The sequence below is a fragment of the Protomyctophum bolini genome (genome assembly GCF_963924005.1).
Source record: "Protomyctophum bolini genome assembly, chromosome: 22".
NCBI lineage: Eukaryota > Metazoa > Chordata > Actinopteri > Myctophiformes > Myctophidae > Protomyctophum > Protomyctophum bolini.
In genome coordinates, this window is record NC_137883.1 from 26,743,328 (window position 1) to 26,758,536 (window position 15,209).

General features: G+C 42.0%; 1 protein-coding gene across 6 annotated transcripts in view; it reads left to right on the forward strand.

Annotated features, from left to right (window-relative positions):
- The window catches only part of rapgef1b (Rap guanine nucleotide exchange factor (GEF) 1b), a 66,098-nt gene that overhangs the window by 603 nt on the left and 50,286 nt on the right, over positions 1-15,209 (forward strand). The gene's annotated exons all lie outside the window — the stretch shown is intronic.

Sequence of the window (15,209 nt, forward strand, 5' to 3'; positions counted from 1 at the left end):
GTGTACGTTGGTACCATTAGTGATAGTTGGTATTTTGCTCAGACTGTCCAGTTATAAATCAAAGCGACAAGCAGCTTGTGTTAGCTAACGTTATTATCCATTTTAACTAATTACTTTCCCGTGGTGTGTATAATTCCCCTCCGTCAGTGTATATGAGGGGGGCTACTGGTTTCCACTATAAACGGCCCTGAACGTGAAGAATGCCTCCCCTTCTTTTCAGGATAACAGCATTCACATGAACGTTTACCCCCGCTAGCTCAACCTAACGGTCAGTTAGTTAGCTAGCCGACACTGATTTAGTTGCTTGTGTTCACACCCAGCCAGAGGGCTGTATCGGCAACAACGCCAACCAAACCAACCGAGAGCAACATAATTTAGGTCGAATAAGTCAAACGGTTACACGGTAGGGTCTCTGGTTTAGAGGCGTTTGGCTGGAGAAGGCTATTGACCGCAGCTAGCTAACTACTGCTGCAGCTACACACACTAGCATCTGTGTGAGCTGGAGCTAACAACGTTAGCCTGGTTGTTACCTACAGGACTCCAGTGATAATAATATAATGTGTTCACGCCCAAGAAGCTCGTGCCTGTATTGATTTCTGCACTGTGCACGTGGCATATTTGGTCGGGTTTGACATTTGTTGCATGTTGTGGTATGGAAGGCGCCGCAGGGATATTTATATGCAGCAATAACGCATACTAAAACAGTAACAATATAACGAATTGGTTATATTGTTGTAGTAGTAGTGGGGGGGAGGAACAGACAGACGTATGCTTTTGGATGGAAACTTTATCCCCGCCAGCTAGACTCGCATCCCACACACACACACCCCACCAGCTGTCTCCCCGCTTCGCCTCACAATCCTGTGCGATGATGCACACACACACACACACACACGTTGTAGCAGGCGGGGCGAGAGTGTCATCCACCACTGTCTGGCGTCATTCTTCTCTAGGTGTTTTTTGCATGTCTTTTGAACTGATGACCACATCGTATTTCAATAGACAGTACTTAATATGTAATACCTTTTTAATTGATTGGTTGGTTAATGGTAGGAATTATACACCTCGTATAATCTCCCCCACACAGCCACATAAATGCAGCTAGAGTGGCTCCTCTGGTTGCGTTTTAGTGGGTCACCTGTTGGGCTGTTGTCTCTGCTGCCTTCCATTGCTCTATTCCTCATGTACTCATTGATCTCAGAGGGAGTTTTGTATGTTCCCTCAGCCCTATCCCTATAGCCCCGTTTGTGACCTGACCTCCCCCTCTGCAATAGCTCCAGGAGGAGGTTGTGTCAAGCTCCAGCGGAGGGTGGGAGTCTCTGGCAACAATGACCAATTATTACCCCTTTCTGAACATCTCGTCCCAAAATGTAAAGTTAGTCTAGGGATCCTACAGATTTCTTGGAATAGCCCTTGGGTCCGATCCACACACATGTCCAATCCACAACTCCACATCCACCTTCTGAGATTCATGACCTGGGGGTCAGGCATGTTCTCCTGTAAAGCTTTAACCCTGGACATGTCCCTGCTTGCACCTGTATGAGTGACAAATACACCCTCTTAAGTCTTCATTCTTAAGCCCTTAGATATACTTCATTCATATGATAATGGTAAATAATAGCTGATCTACAAACTATTTTAGCTCTAAAAAGAAAAAAAATAACATTTCCACATAATGCCTAAAATAGACAGGCCAGGCTTAATGTGGTTAATGTCAGATTGGCAGTGGCTGCAACAACATAGTCCCTTATCACCATGGACACTGTGTCCTGCTGTCATCGGCTCTTTGTCTCTCTGGGGCTAAACGTGGTCACAGTGCGTCTGTCACCTGTTCAGATCAGAAGTTGCCCCTTTACACCACGTGTTGTGTGCCATTCACTGGGATGTCGGCTCTGACGCTGCTTAGAGGGTACTGCTGCTCATCATTCTTCTGACTTCAACCCATATTCACAATAATGACATTTTTTTTGCTTGACAATTTGAAAAACAAAATTTCAACATGAAAATGATTATGACAATTATGCAAAATAATTGCAATTATCTCAAATAATTGCATTTTAGGGGATTGTGTAGTAATTATGACAGGCCTACCCACAAACCCCTTTCCTATGCACATATGCACGCACGACACACATAGAATTCAGTCACTTGGACACATACAGTAACAAATGCTTTGTTACGGTTGATGGTGTCGCCCCAAAAACTCTCAACAGCAGGAAGCCAATCTCACATCCTAGTTCTTTCCTTCTACAGTGACAAAATGAACTGGGTGGAGGGAGATTGAGAGTGTGCACCAGTCTGTTCCTTTTGTTGGTGTGCGTTTCTTGTGCTGCGCATGTCTAATCTGGCCATTAGTTGCATGCATAGACTGTAAAAAATATGGACAAAGCGTTCCGCGGATCTAACGTGAACGTAAAATGAAGCCTGTCAGTCCTTGCAATGGAAGTCGCCATCTTTCTAGATCCGTTTTGGCCCAGTTCAGGCCAGCTGGCCCATTGGCTGGCCCAGACAACGAGGCGGGACTTCCCCCTTCTTCTTCGTTGGTTTTTATTTTGACTCGAGTGGGTGGGGGATCCCGTTCATAGACTGTAACGGTAGCCACGCCCCTCAGAACATGCGCGACTTTATGGTCATTTTTTTAATAAATGGGACCATAATTTTCCAAAAAGAATATTATGACATTAGAAATGAGACTTTAAACTAGTGACTGGAAGCAAAAAGTATTCATGACCATGTTTATTAAGGTAATACAGTCTAGGTGAAGTTGGTCCCAAATACATGGACTTCTATGGGGCTATGGGTTTTTTTGAGCCCAATGAGAGCGCCACAACAGGCCATTATATGAACTTTCATTTCCTTAGTGGCTTCACAAAATATCCGTCTGACTGCCCCCCTGGTTGCATGTTACAAGTTCTGGTTAGAACTGAAGGGGATCTTGAGGTTGTTATTTTGAATGCAGTGTCTCTATTTGTACGATTATGTTCACTCACTGAGGCCCCTTTTCCACCGGGGTTGAACCAGTAAGGTTCTTTTTACCCCGCCTACTATTGAGTGTTTCAACTGAAAATGAATTGGTTCAGAACCCTAATAGTTGGTTCGGAACTGGACCCAAAAAATGGCTGGTGGTTCCGTGAAAGCACTTCTGAAGAATCTAGAAGTTCTTTTGGTGTAAAAGGGCCCTGATTGTTGGACAATCGGGCCCCTAGATAATCATTCTAGATAAGCTAAATAGTACTAATACTATATTTCATATACCTGCATCAAACTTACCTGTGTCACTTTGATGCTTCGTTCGTTTAGAGAGTTTATGTGCAGATATCAAGCATTCAAAACGGACTGAATTGCTGATGGTCCGCTCTCATGTCTGACGCACGTGTATGTAGGTTTGGGTGGTACACATTTTCTACGGCATGGCAAATAAGGGGCCAGCGTTTGTTTGTCTATATGTATGTATGCATGCATCTATACATGCATACATACACCCCCCACTCAATATTTGGGCAAGACCGACATCAGATCAATCACACAGCAAACTATACAGCTCAGCTGCCACTGCTACACCAATGGGGTCAGGCAAAGGCATACATGGAGATTATATTTTTTCCAAGGCTAATCTTGCAAACCACTACACCGATCAGCAGCAAGTAAATCAATCAAATATTTTTCAAATCCGTCCTCCACAACAACTTTGTGTGAATTTATAATCTGATTTATAATCTGTCCAGGCCGTCTGGAGCCGAGTGGAACTCCATATTCAGGCAACACTGACATCATCAATAACTTGCTATCCATAGCTACAGATTGCACATGGAAGATATGCCTAGGACTAGGGCTGTCGCAGTGAAGGGATTTTTTTTGTATTAATTTTTATTTATTAATTTATCTAGATTCTATGTATTTAAAAGCAATAAACCAAAATGTGACTATATATAAACACTCTGCGTATGGACAATACTGAGGCTTCTTTGCATGCAAAATCATGGAAGGATTGTGTTACAATTGATGGTATCCCGAATGCTGACCTCTAAAATAGACAAATGGTTACATAAGATTTGTGCACCAACATATAGGCAGAGTGCAACTGTGCAAGATTAACATTTTCCTTAGTGAACTCGCTGGGAACGGTGTATAACAGTAATCTACCTCGAGCCATGCAGTTATCAAAAAATAATGCATTATTTGCATTCAGTGAAGCCTCTCTCTGCTTCACATTGTGGGTAGGGTCAGTTTTCATTACCAGTGTAATACAAAGTACAAGCTTGGGCTAAATACCTGTTCAATTGAATGCAAACCGACTGTACTACTAACATAATCATTATGATTTATGATGATACATTCTGTCAATTCTGAGAGAGAGAGAGAGAGAGAGAGAGAGAGAGAGAGAGAGAGAGACTATAGTGAAAAAGAAACTTGCAATTTTGAATTCCTCCATTACAACAAAATGAACACATTAAAGGAAAGGATTATGAGGTGAAGGGTTCAACATTGGTGAACCTTGCCCTGGCGCCGACTAATAGAAAAGAAGCGCCGTCGTTGACCCCACTAGGCAGCCATATTGCTTGTAGTTTTTCGGATGCCAACACACCAACGTAAGTCAAACAAATAACACACCAGGCTGGCATTGTCCACAGCCCTCCAAGACAACATTGGAGACTGATGCAAAGCCTCAGTGTTAACCAGTCTGAAGCATGTGTCTGTGCCTAGTCTGTTGAGTGTTTGGAGTTTTTTGATAGAGAGGGAAGTTGAGGAGAAGCACAGCAGGGAAAGGGTAGAGCCGTGGTACAGCTTTATTTTTGAGTGGTGCAACCACTCCCTTATGTGTGTGGGTGGCTGGGTGGGTGGGTGCCTGCCTGGCTTGCTGGGTATGAGCACGAAAACAGCATGGTTGTTTTTCACCACCTGTGCGCAACCTAACAAACACACACACACATATTAACTGTATATATGATGATTTCGGGTGTGCCAGTACAGTGACGGTACAGTACAGTACAGTACAGTACAGTACAGTACAGTACAGTACAGTACAGTACAGTACAGTACAGTACAGTAGAGGGACCGGCACACGGTAACTCTGTCATTTCTCAACCGTTTCGGACGCGGGGCGGCACGCCGGAACCGGCCCGGCACCCTGGGTGCGTTCCTGTGGGTTTGGGACCCCCCCCCCCCCCAGGGAACCCACACACCACTCACTTCACATTTTTTTAAACACAATTGCTTGTAAAACTAATCTGCTTTATCGGTAGAGGGTGTTTAGTTATCTTGCAACAAAGCCATTCAATTGCGGCACTTGCTTTCTTTGCTACTATAGCTTGATGAATACTGCCAATGATTTAGCGGCCTATAGTTTTTACAATGAAGGAACGAACCTTTTTCCCATATTGGCCTCAACAAATAACACATTGTTCATTGAAATAAACGTGATTTATTCCTTTCCCCAGATTTCTATACAAAACAAAACTACGATTTTTGTATTCTATTTACTTTACTTAATATCTACTCAAAATCGGCTAAGGTTTATGCATTCATGAGGAATTGCATTTGTCAGTGATAAAATGTATGAGATATTGCAAGGGAATTGAAAATCCTCCTATACTGAAACTCACCATCAACCGATAAACCCAAAACTTGTATGTTCTGAAAGGTGTCATTTGTACAATGATAAGGTTTATTTTTATTGACTGTTTCAGCAGTACCTAACTGTCATTGTAATATGATATGATATGATAATAATATACTTTCCCCAGGTAAGAATGAACTCACAAAATCATCAATGATCAAGAATCTTTGTATAATAAATTGTTATCTTCCCCATATAGAGACATGACTTCTGGTGTGTCCACTTTAGTAACAAAGCCCTACAGTAGGCACTAGGCAGTACAGTGTTTTATAATTAGCCCTCTGACTCCATGCTAGCTGAAGATTCAATGTTAGTTGCTAGCCACAGCAGACCTGATCCATCAGTTCCTTATTTTAGCCTCCCTGCCCCCAACACTGCTCACTGTGAGTGTAGCTGTATGTCTGTTTGCTTTTGAAACAGTTGGTTGTAATGTTGTTGGGTGTTTACTGTTAAGCATTCCAAGAGTTTAACATGCAAGCGTAAGACATTTCAGTGGCTTAGTGTTAGTCAAGTGGATAGTACTGCGTGGCTTAGCCTTAACTAGGTCCTGGTTTGTCATGTAAGGAGTATAGCATCTGAATTACCTTAAACCAGCACTGACTGAAATAAAGTCTAAAGCAGTAGATCCCAGTAGATTTAAGTTTTCCCTCATTACTGATGAGTGAGCCCGCTGTGGCAATGGCATATGGCAGGCTTTGGGTCTTGGTTTGACATGCTGCAATTTCGAGGTTTTAATGGCATTGAGCATTTCATCGTGCCTTTCCCACGGAATGAGAAGCGTGCTGTTACCATAGTACGTTTAGTTGTGTTGTAATTCGTTTTGAGTGTGCTCTCTGCTCTGTATGGGAGTGCAAAAGAGGGAGTGAATCGGGTTTAGGGACAGAAAGGCAGAGGGGTGGAGAGAAGTAGAGCGCCGATGAGTATTGAGTCCCAGTTCAGAGAGAGCATTATGAGAGGGATGGATCTGACTTTGGATAATGCTTAGAAAGAGGATATGATGAAAAATGCAAGACGGACAATGGTCTCTTTCTAACAACAGTATATTTGTGTGAAGGCTTTGGCCTGTTTTCTAGCTATCCTCCCATATTTTTCAAGCATCATTCTTCCGGTATTCATCTCCTCGTCTTCATCATTGATCTTTAGACATCATCCCTCTCAGAAGTTGGCCTCCAGATCTTGTGCTGCACCTGATGTCAGTGCCATGTGTAGGCTTGCATGTTGCAAAGCAGGTTCGTATTTCTCCTAATGGACGTATCAGTAGGTTAAGTACATCTTCTGTTCTAGAAGTTAGCCACGGATTGGATTGGACACTGGACCACTGATGACACAAGCAGACCACTTCAGTCAGGACCTCGGCTGAGTGAGGATTATGTGACCCTACCTATAAATTAATTCAGAGACACAAGAGTAATTCTCACATCAAATAAACCAACAATTTGGATGTACTGCTGCATGTGATGGGATAAAAGTACTCATCTTCATTAAGGGCTATTTGTGGATATATTTCCTTTTGTGTGTTCTGTAGTGCTAATGAGTCAGACTGGATGGATCATGAGGCTCAGTTATTGTATGACTAACTTTGGGCAGTGCAGCTGAACCATAGCTGTGAAAATGACCCATCTGACCACAAAGTCATCAGGACACAAACTGCAGTCATATTAGTAGCACACAGTAGTACTGTAAGACTTCCAGTGCTACCAGTAAACCGTGTTGGACAGTGGTAACCTCCTACCCGGGCCGGTAGGTTTGTGTGAACTCAGGCATCCTGGATGGGAAACATAGGTTGGAAGAGCCAGGCCTCCTCGGAGGGCACAGGCTCACTACAGGAGGATCTAGATGTGGACACAGGTAAATACTCACACCTCTCTTAAAATAACCATTTCATGCCATGTAATGGTTCAAAATACCTTTACTTTACTCACTTGTTCTGATGGTTGTCCACTACTCACTGTGACTTAACAACCTTCATCTTTGATCCAGCAATGCTGTGATAAATACAGATGAAACTGACAGTGATCACATTGTGATTTAGAATGTATTTGAAGATTAGAGAAGACTTAGGTACATTTTGTAAGTCATATTCATGAGCAGGTCAATTTAAAAAAATACTTTAATTATTTAATTATTATAGTTTTATTATTCTCAAGCAGATGGCTGTGAATTTCAAGCAGTTATATAGAGAAAATCGGATGAATAAATGGTCTCAGAAATTCTGTAATTTGCACATCAGGACTTTTATGTTTTGAATGCATAGTTCTTTTATGAATTTTGAATGCATTGTTCTTTTATGTAGGCATATCCAGACCATTTTCCAAGCGGTTCACTGTTGTGGAGCTTTATATGTAAAAATAAGCGCACTGGCAGAATGAAATGCAGGGGACATTCTTTGCTTTGCTTTTTGTGTTGTGTGGCTTTTTGCAAGGTGCTCATTTTGCTCTGCTCAAGTCTTGGGTGGACCCAGTCAGAGGGAGCAGAGCGCTCTGCTAGGCCACAGCCTTCCCACACGGCCTGCTTGACTGTCTGCCTGCATTGCTCCTTCCATAGTCACACTTTAATCCATGTCTCATCAGGTGATGACCCATTTAATAGGTAGCCTACTGTATCATATCCAGGATCCTTGGACTTCTATCTGGGTTATACAGTAAAACCTAAAGGAATTCAAGCCGACGTCCATTTATTCTATGCCGTCTTTGGCCACTTAGGCCCTATATAGTTCGTACAACGAATTGTGCAAATAGGCGATCTATAAGCTCACAGTTTATCGCGACGTGTTGCACTAGTCTTGTAAACTTAATCTTTCAATTTGCTATACACCATAGTACCTGAACAATTGGATCGTGTATGGGGTGTAACACTTAACAGTGTTTGAGTTATTAATGTTTCCAGTGAACTGCCTGCTTCCCCCATTAAACCATATGAGCTGAGCCACCCTGGTGAGCCGCTAGCATGGCGAGGCTCCGTAATTGAGGTAGTTGGGTTCATCATTGTGTAATTACACAGTGTTGAGCACCATAATATCTTGTTTTGAAAACACACCCTATGTGGTGCGCTAAGCCTAATGAATCTGTGCTTTTAGGCCCAGCAGGCTTTGAAGAGTTGACATTAAGTACATGTGCATTTTGTATGTCTACCCTGAGCAGCCCAATCTCCACAGCAGTGATGATGCACCTGATTAAGGATTGGTGGACTGAGTAATGCTATGTCTTGCAGACAGACGGGCTGAATGGTGACTAGTAAAGACCTGTTACGGCAGGCACAGCTTCTAAACTAGTCCGAAAGCAAGGATGTTATGACTGGTCTACAAAATGACAAATTCTTACGGCATAGTTGGGTCTACTTCATAATCGCTTTTGTGATCTGTCTCTGACATTTTAGAAAAGTTGGCCTACACAGCAATACTTTTTCATGTATGTAGGCCAAAATTGGCATGTCAATCAGCAATATAGATTCACAAAAGTGGGTGTGTCTGCTGCACTACAGCAAACAAAGCGAATAGCACAGAGTATTAAACACAATGCCTCCAGGGAAAATGTCTTGAAAACGTTTTCTCTTCACTTAATTGGCCACCATTGGAAGATTTTTCAGTAGCTAATAGATAAATAAAATTAACTAAATTCTGGCAGTGGGCAAATTGTGAACCAGTAGCTCAGCCAATAAGTCTACACTTTTGTATGTTCCCAAATATTGGTTCATGAGTAGGTACAGTAGTACAGCACAATACATCAGTTGGTCACTACATTTGGCTTAAAAGAATATAACATTTTCATTGTCATTTATTACAGCAGTTATTAATCACTAGTACAACCTTACCAACTCTATCTTGGTTTACTGATAATTTCACAAAATGCAATGTGTGAACATTTGGAAGTTGAGCATACGAGTTCTGCCGTAATGATTTGAGTGTCATGGCTTTACAGAGAGTACATTAACCCATTCTGACCTGAGATCAGATTCATACGAGGTTTTCACTGGACACAGCACTGGTCTGATTAACCCATTCTGACCTGAGATCAGATTCTAAAAATGTCAGTTGTTGTTCGATTTTTCAAAAATAGCAGACCTACAAGCTCGTATCGCGCCACTCGGTGGCGCGATATGAGCTTGTAGATCTGCTATTTTTCAATAGCTAAAGCATAACATGATGCCAACACCAAAATGGGTGCCCGGTCAGAATGGGTTAAGAAGTGTATAAATACTTTGCCTGGACCCACATGTAGGTCACCAAGCTAGTCCACAAGTCATGCATTTTGTTTTGAATAGAAACAGAAATATAATGTGGAATTCAAATCAGTTTTTTAATTCAATTTGATCATAGTGCCAAATTTGCCAAATCACAACGTGTCATAGAGCAGATGTACATTGTACATCCCTGGACGATGTACGATTATTGTACGTTGTCATTGCTTTTGTGCCATCCTCATGCCAAAATCTCTGTAAGGATGGCAATGTTGATCCAATTCCGTTAAAACCACTTTGGTCCAGTTGGGTGTAAGCCTGTAGTGATGCTAGCAGGGATTTTAGGCTCTTAGTCTTGTTTGCATTGTGTGTGTGTGTGTGTGTGTGTGTGTGTGCGTGCGTGTGCGTGTGCGTGTGTGTGCATGTGCACACGTGCGTGTGTGCGCTCGTGTGTGTGTGTGTGTTTGCATGCACGTGTGTGCATTGCATTTCATTTTCAGCTTTCAGAGCCTCTGGCCTGGCGTTAGGGTTAGGCTTAAACAATGAAGGAGATGTCTGTCCTTTACAGTCATTGCCAATTTCCGATGCCAATCTAAATGGACACTACAATTGAGTCATGTCTGTGTATGGGTAGGAAAACCATTAGGTTGATTCATCCTCTTTGTACCCACACAGCATGAGATGCCCATACATAAAAACAATATATCCCATCAGCCACTGCGACTGAGCCTCCAGGCCTGCAGGCCGAGTGTGGCCTTTCAACTTGTGTGTCTCTGACTTTATTTGACCCACTTCCTCTTGGACATTAGTACTGAGTGACCGTCTTTACACATCTCTGCCAATCCCACCTCTTTGACCATTACAGACCATGGTGTATTTCATTTTTTACGTTAGAAACTCTAACTCAGTTACTGTACTCTGATTCCACCCTGTTGCCTTTAGATATTACTGTATGTCTCACGCGCACACATGCACGCACGCACGCATGCGCACACAGAAGACAACCAAATGGAGTTTGGAATAGCAAATACAGACAACTATTGATATATTCCTGGTTTTGTGTTGGCTGCAAGTGATGTTAAAGTGTTAAAATAACCCTATGGTATATTCCCATAGCAATCATTGCTAGTATTGAGTGTTTGAGTGTTTGTTCTTGGAATCCAAAGGTTCCAGGTTCGATCCCCGGGTTACCCTGGCTACGGGTCAGAACTTAAGTGTCCTTGAGCAAGACACCGAACGCCCAACTGCTGCTCTACTGTTCATGCAGATTGCCGAATGCTTAAAAAAAGCTTGAAAAACTACACAAAACAATGGCTTGTTCTACACATATTTAATTTTCTATATGATAATATTATAAATTACGGGGACAGACTCCCGCATGTTACCGGCTGATACCGACAATAAGACATTCCCGACCTACTTCATATGAACCATATAAAATGTGACCATATAAAATGTGATTTGAGTAATCGAGTTTGCATCAATTAACTAAGCATGTTACAGGCAAAACACTGGCGATTTTAGCCATTTCTGCACAACACCATCATATGACAAAGTATCAAATGGGGCCTTTGCTTCATTAGAACTGAGACCTCCAGAGGCAAATCGATGTGATGTGTTTGGGAAGTGTCTGTCATGCCGGGCCTGTGCAGTGTGCCTGCACACAGAATGTCAAGAGGATGACAAGTACGCTGCTGTGTGGACAAGAAGAGCTTTGTAAACCACTCTAGTATGGGGAGAGTTGTACCACTCCTCCTCTCGCTGCTTAGGGCCATTTACTCGCAAGAACACTGATGCTTACTCTTCTCTGTCTCCATGTCTTGTGTTCAGGGCTGTAAAGTGATTGGTCCTCCAGTGGCTGTTTGTCTGCAGTGTGTTAGCATCACTCTCCTATCTCAAGAGCTTTTATAGTGCCCGATTGCCTCTTTAGTCCCCACAAACAGCTGCCATTGACTACGAATTCTGCATTCATCTCCATAAAACAGAGCGTTTGTTTTAGCTGTCTCACTGTCTCTGTTATATTGCTGGCTGATGCTAGGGTTAGTGACAGTTAGGCTGGATATTTATAGCACTTTGAAATTCTTCAGCCCATTGGTTTCACACCAGGTGAACCTGCTGCCTGCTATACTCTCAGTGGAGCACATGCTGCTGAAACACATCGCAGCTTGGCACAGTTTAAAGGGAATGCTGAAAAATGCAGTAAACTAACAGCAGCCAGAAGGGTCACTTGAAGGATCAGACTGTGCGTGCACTGCGTGGTGGGTGTTGGTGTGTTGTGCCGTGAGCTTCTTTATCTTTTTCATGTGGTTATCATGAGTAGGCCTATTTATTTTTGTCTGTCTGTGCCGTGCCAGTGACTGGGGTATATGATATGTGTGTGATCTGTGTGTTGGTGCACTATGCTGTGATGAGCCTGGCTGAGGTGAGTCAGCTGCAGTTGCAGAAGGATTCTGCTATAGAAAGATCATCCAGGCTACTCTGGACTGTGTGTTTCATCTGGGGAGAAGGGGGGTGATTACTGAGGGAGACAAGAATCAGTGCCATTTACATTATCTGTGGCATCAGGAGGGGTACTACACAGGGTCAGGGTGAAATGTATCTGTCTTTCATTTCCCTCATTTGCTGCCTAAGCTACACACGTCTTCAATTGTCTGTTGTCTCATTCAATAATGTTGAAATATCTGTGCCAACTTTACAGAATTATAATCATTCGCTGCTACAATAACAGCTCACCAGCCTTTCCCACTAAAATGAGTAGTACTGACTAAATTACTGAGAGGCATAACATCATGTCATTGTCATTTCAAAACCTGGGCAGGAAATCAAAGGTTTCTTTTTTGTTTTTGGTTTTTTTTGTCTGCCCAAATCCCCATATTCACCGGCCACAGCTTTACCAGTCAGCTAGATTTTTAGCCCTGCTAGCAGGGCTCTAAGGATAGAAATGTTGGCCCATCCAAGAGTCCGTCCAACACACGGTTGCAAAGAAGATATTTGGAAAAGTACTAGCTGGATTGTCATGGAATTTGTCGTGCACCTTCGTACTCCCTCAAGAGTTCATCAAGTTCATCTGTTGTGTTTATGCTGCTGCTGTCTTGCGGACAAGACACGCTGAACCAACATTTCGCTGCTTGTTACTGTATGAGTGAGTGACAAATAAAGCATTGATTCAATAGCCTTTCCTCTAGCACCAACACAAGTCCAACATGTCCACAAATTTGCACACGAGATATCTCCAACTCTCAGAATGCGGCAATGGGCAGATTGCCATGGAACTTACTGATTGCATGCATGCTTTGCCAAAGGATGAACTCTACTGATGTTGGTAACCCGTGACCTTTTCTCAGTGCATCATTCAGTGAATAATCAAATGTAGAGGGCCTAGCTGTCACATCCTCTTCATCTCATCATGCTTTCTTTGTGGATCAATAGCTTAGAGTGGCTCTTGGTGTATACACTTGTGTCTGTCAACGAGTGGGTGCTAATGCATCCGTGTGTGCACGTGCATGTGTGTGTGCGTGGGTTGCGTGTGTTGTGTACAGGACAATTCAGTGACCCAGCCCTCAGGTCCGTCCCCTCTACAGTCCCCAGTGAGCTGTAAGAAAAGAACTAAGAAGTGCTCTAATTAACTAGTCCTATTAACCACACATGCCCACCACTACCAGCCTGCATTATCCAACAACAGTGCTATTAGTGGACGAGGATAGAGGTTGAATATTCATCATCCTAAAGGTCACACATATCCTGTAGCCTAGTTTATTGTGACTGAATAAATACTCCACTGAAAGATTGTGACATTAATGAGGCTGGAACAATATATAAGTATATCTCATATGGAATCATATCGAATCGATTGAGTGACTCCTGTATTGATATTTTGTCTCTTTTAAGTGTGCATACAACACCTATATTTAAGGGCACTGCATTATGCGTGCGGATGCATACAACTCATGCTTACTTTTGTACGGTACTTTGGCTATAATAACAAGCTTATTATGATGTGTATTGCCTTACATTTAGCATTGTGATGCACTTTACGCATATGTGAGTGGAAAATGGAGACCACATTAAGGACCTTTTTGTTTTGGTGGTATGATATCCTTTTAGACCAAGTGTTAAAGTCTGCTGTATGCAAGATTTGTTCTCTGCATTTGACCCATCTCTCTCTTGGAGCAATGAGCCACAGCCATTTGACTGTACTCTGTTGCTGGTAAAGTATTCATTCTAAACTCGCTGGTGTTTAAAGAAATATATATTGAGTGTTTTTAGTTTTTCCTTGTTATAGTATTAGTACAGTACATTTGAAGTTGAACTGAGAGCAAACTGGAGGAAATGGTTTATCAGATCCATAACAGATTAGTGGACTAGCTCTAGTTAACATTAATGATGAGCTAGTCTTTTATTTCTGCCTTTTCCATATAGATCAGCTGTAAGCCCAGGAGAACAGCCAGTTGAATATGCAGTATTGGCTATATAGGACATGCAGGGCTTTAGTTTGTCGCACTAAGCTATTCCCTTTGATGATATTGTCTGTGTGTGCGTGTGTGTAAATCAGTGTGCAGTCTGTGCACGTCTGAAAGAGAGGTAATGGTATATAGTGAGTGTGCATGTGTGCGAGTTGTTTTCTGAAGCCAGTGTAGCATGTTGACTAAGTACAACTTTATACAATCTACTTCACTATATCATAGACGGCTTTAGTTACTTTGCAGATTTGGATTATTGCAAAAGATACATGAACCACTTAAGCCCTATTTTACACTTATTCTAATGTCCTATGCTGTTCAAAAATGGCCAATCTACAGCACAAAGCTCACAAACAACAATGTTGCAATGCTTTGTGAGCATGTAGATCTTCTATTTTCAAAAGGATTTGTAAAATTTTGAGAAATTTCAGTATACTCTTTCTTTGGTATTGTAAGTATATTTTGATGCCTATACCTTTGCACTCAAGTAAAATGTTGACTACAGGCAGTTTCTTTTATATAGTGGTACTGCTTGTTTAGCTTACAGAAATTAGAGTACTTTGTCCACCATTACCCCACAGTCTAGCACCGCTCACTCACAACCAGTACAGTTGGAGAACACTCCCTTTGACACATAAGGGCTTACAGAAATAAAGAGCCTGACCAAAGCCATATTTTTGGGTCTTAGACCACTGATTACCGTTGTTTTGACCCAGAGTATAAAAAAGATTTAAAAAAAACGAATCATTTTGAAACATACATCTTATAAGCAAATCGATGAATGAAAATAAACACTTTTTGATATTTATTTTAATATTTATATAAACTTCCAATATATGAAAATATATTTTGATACAATTAACACGCTAATTATAAAATAAACACACAAAGCAACACAAAAAATGACTTGTATATCAGCCAAACCGAGACATACAGTATATCGGTCAGGCTGTAGA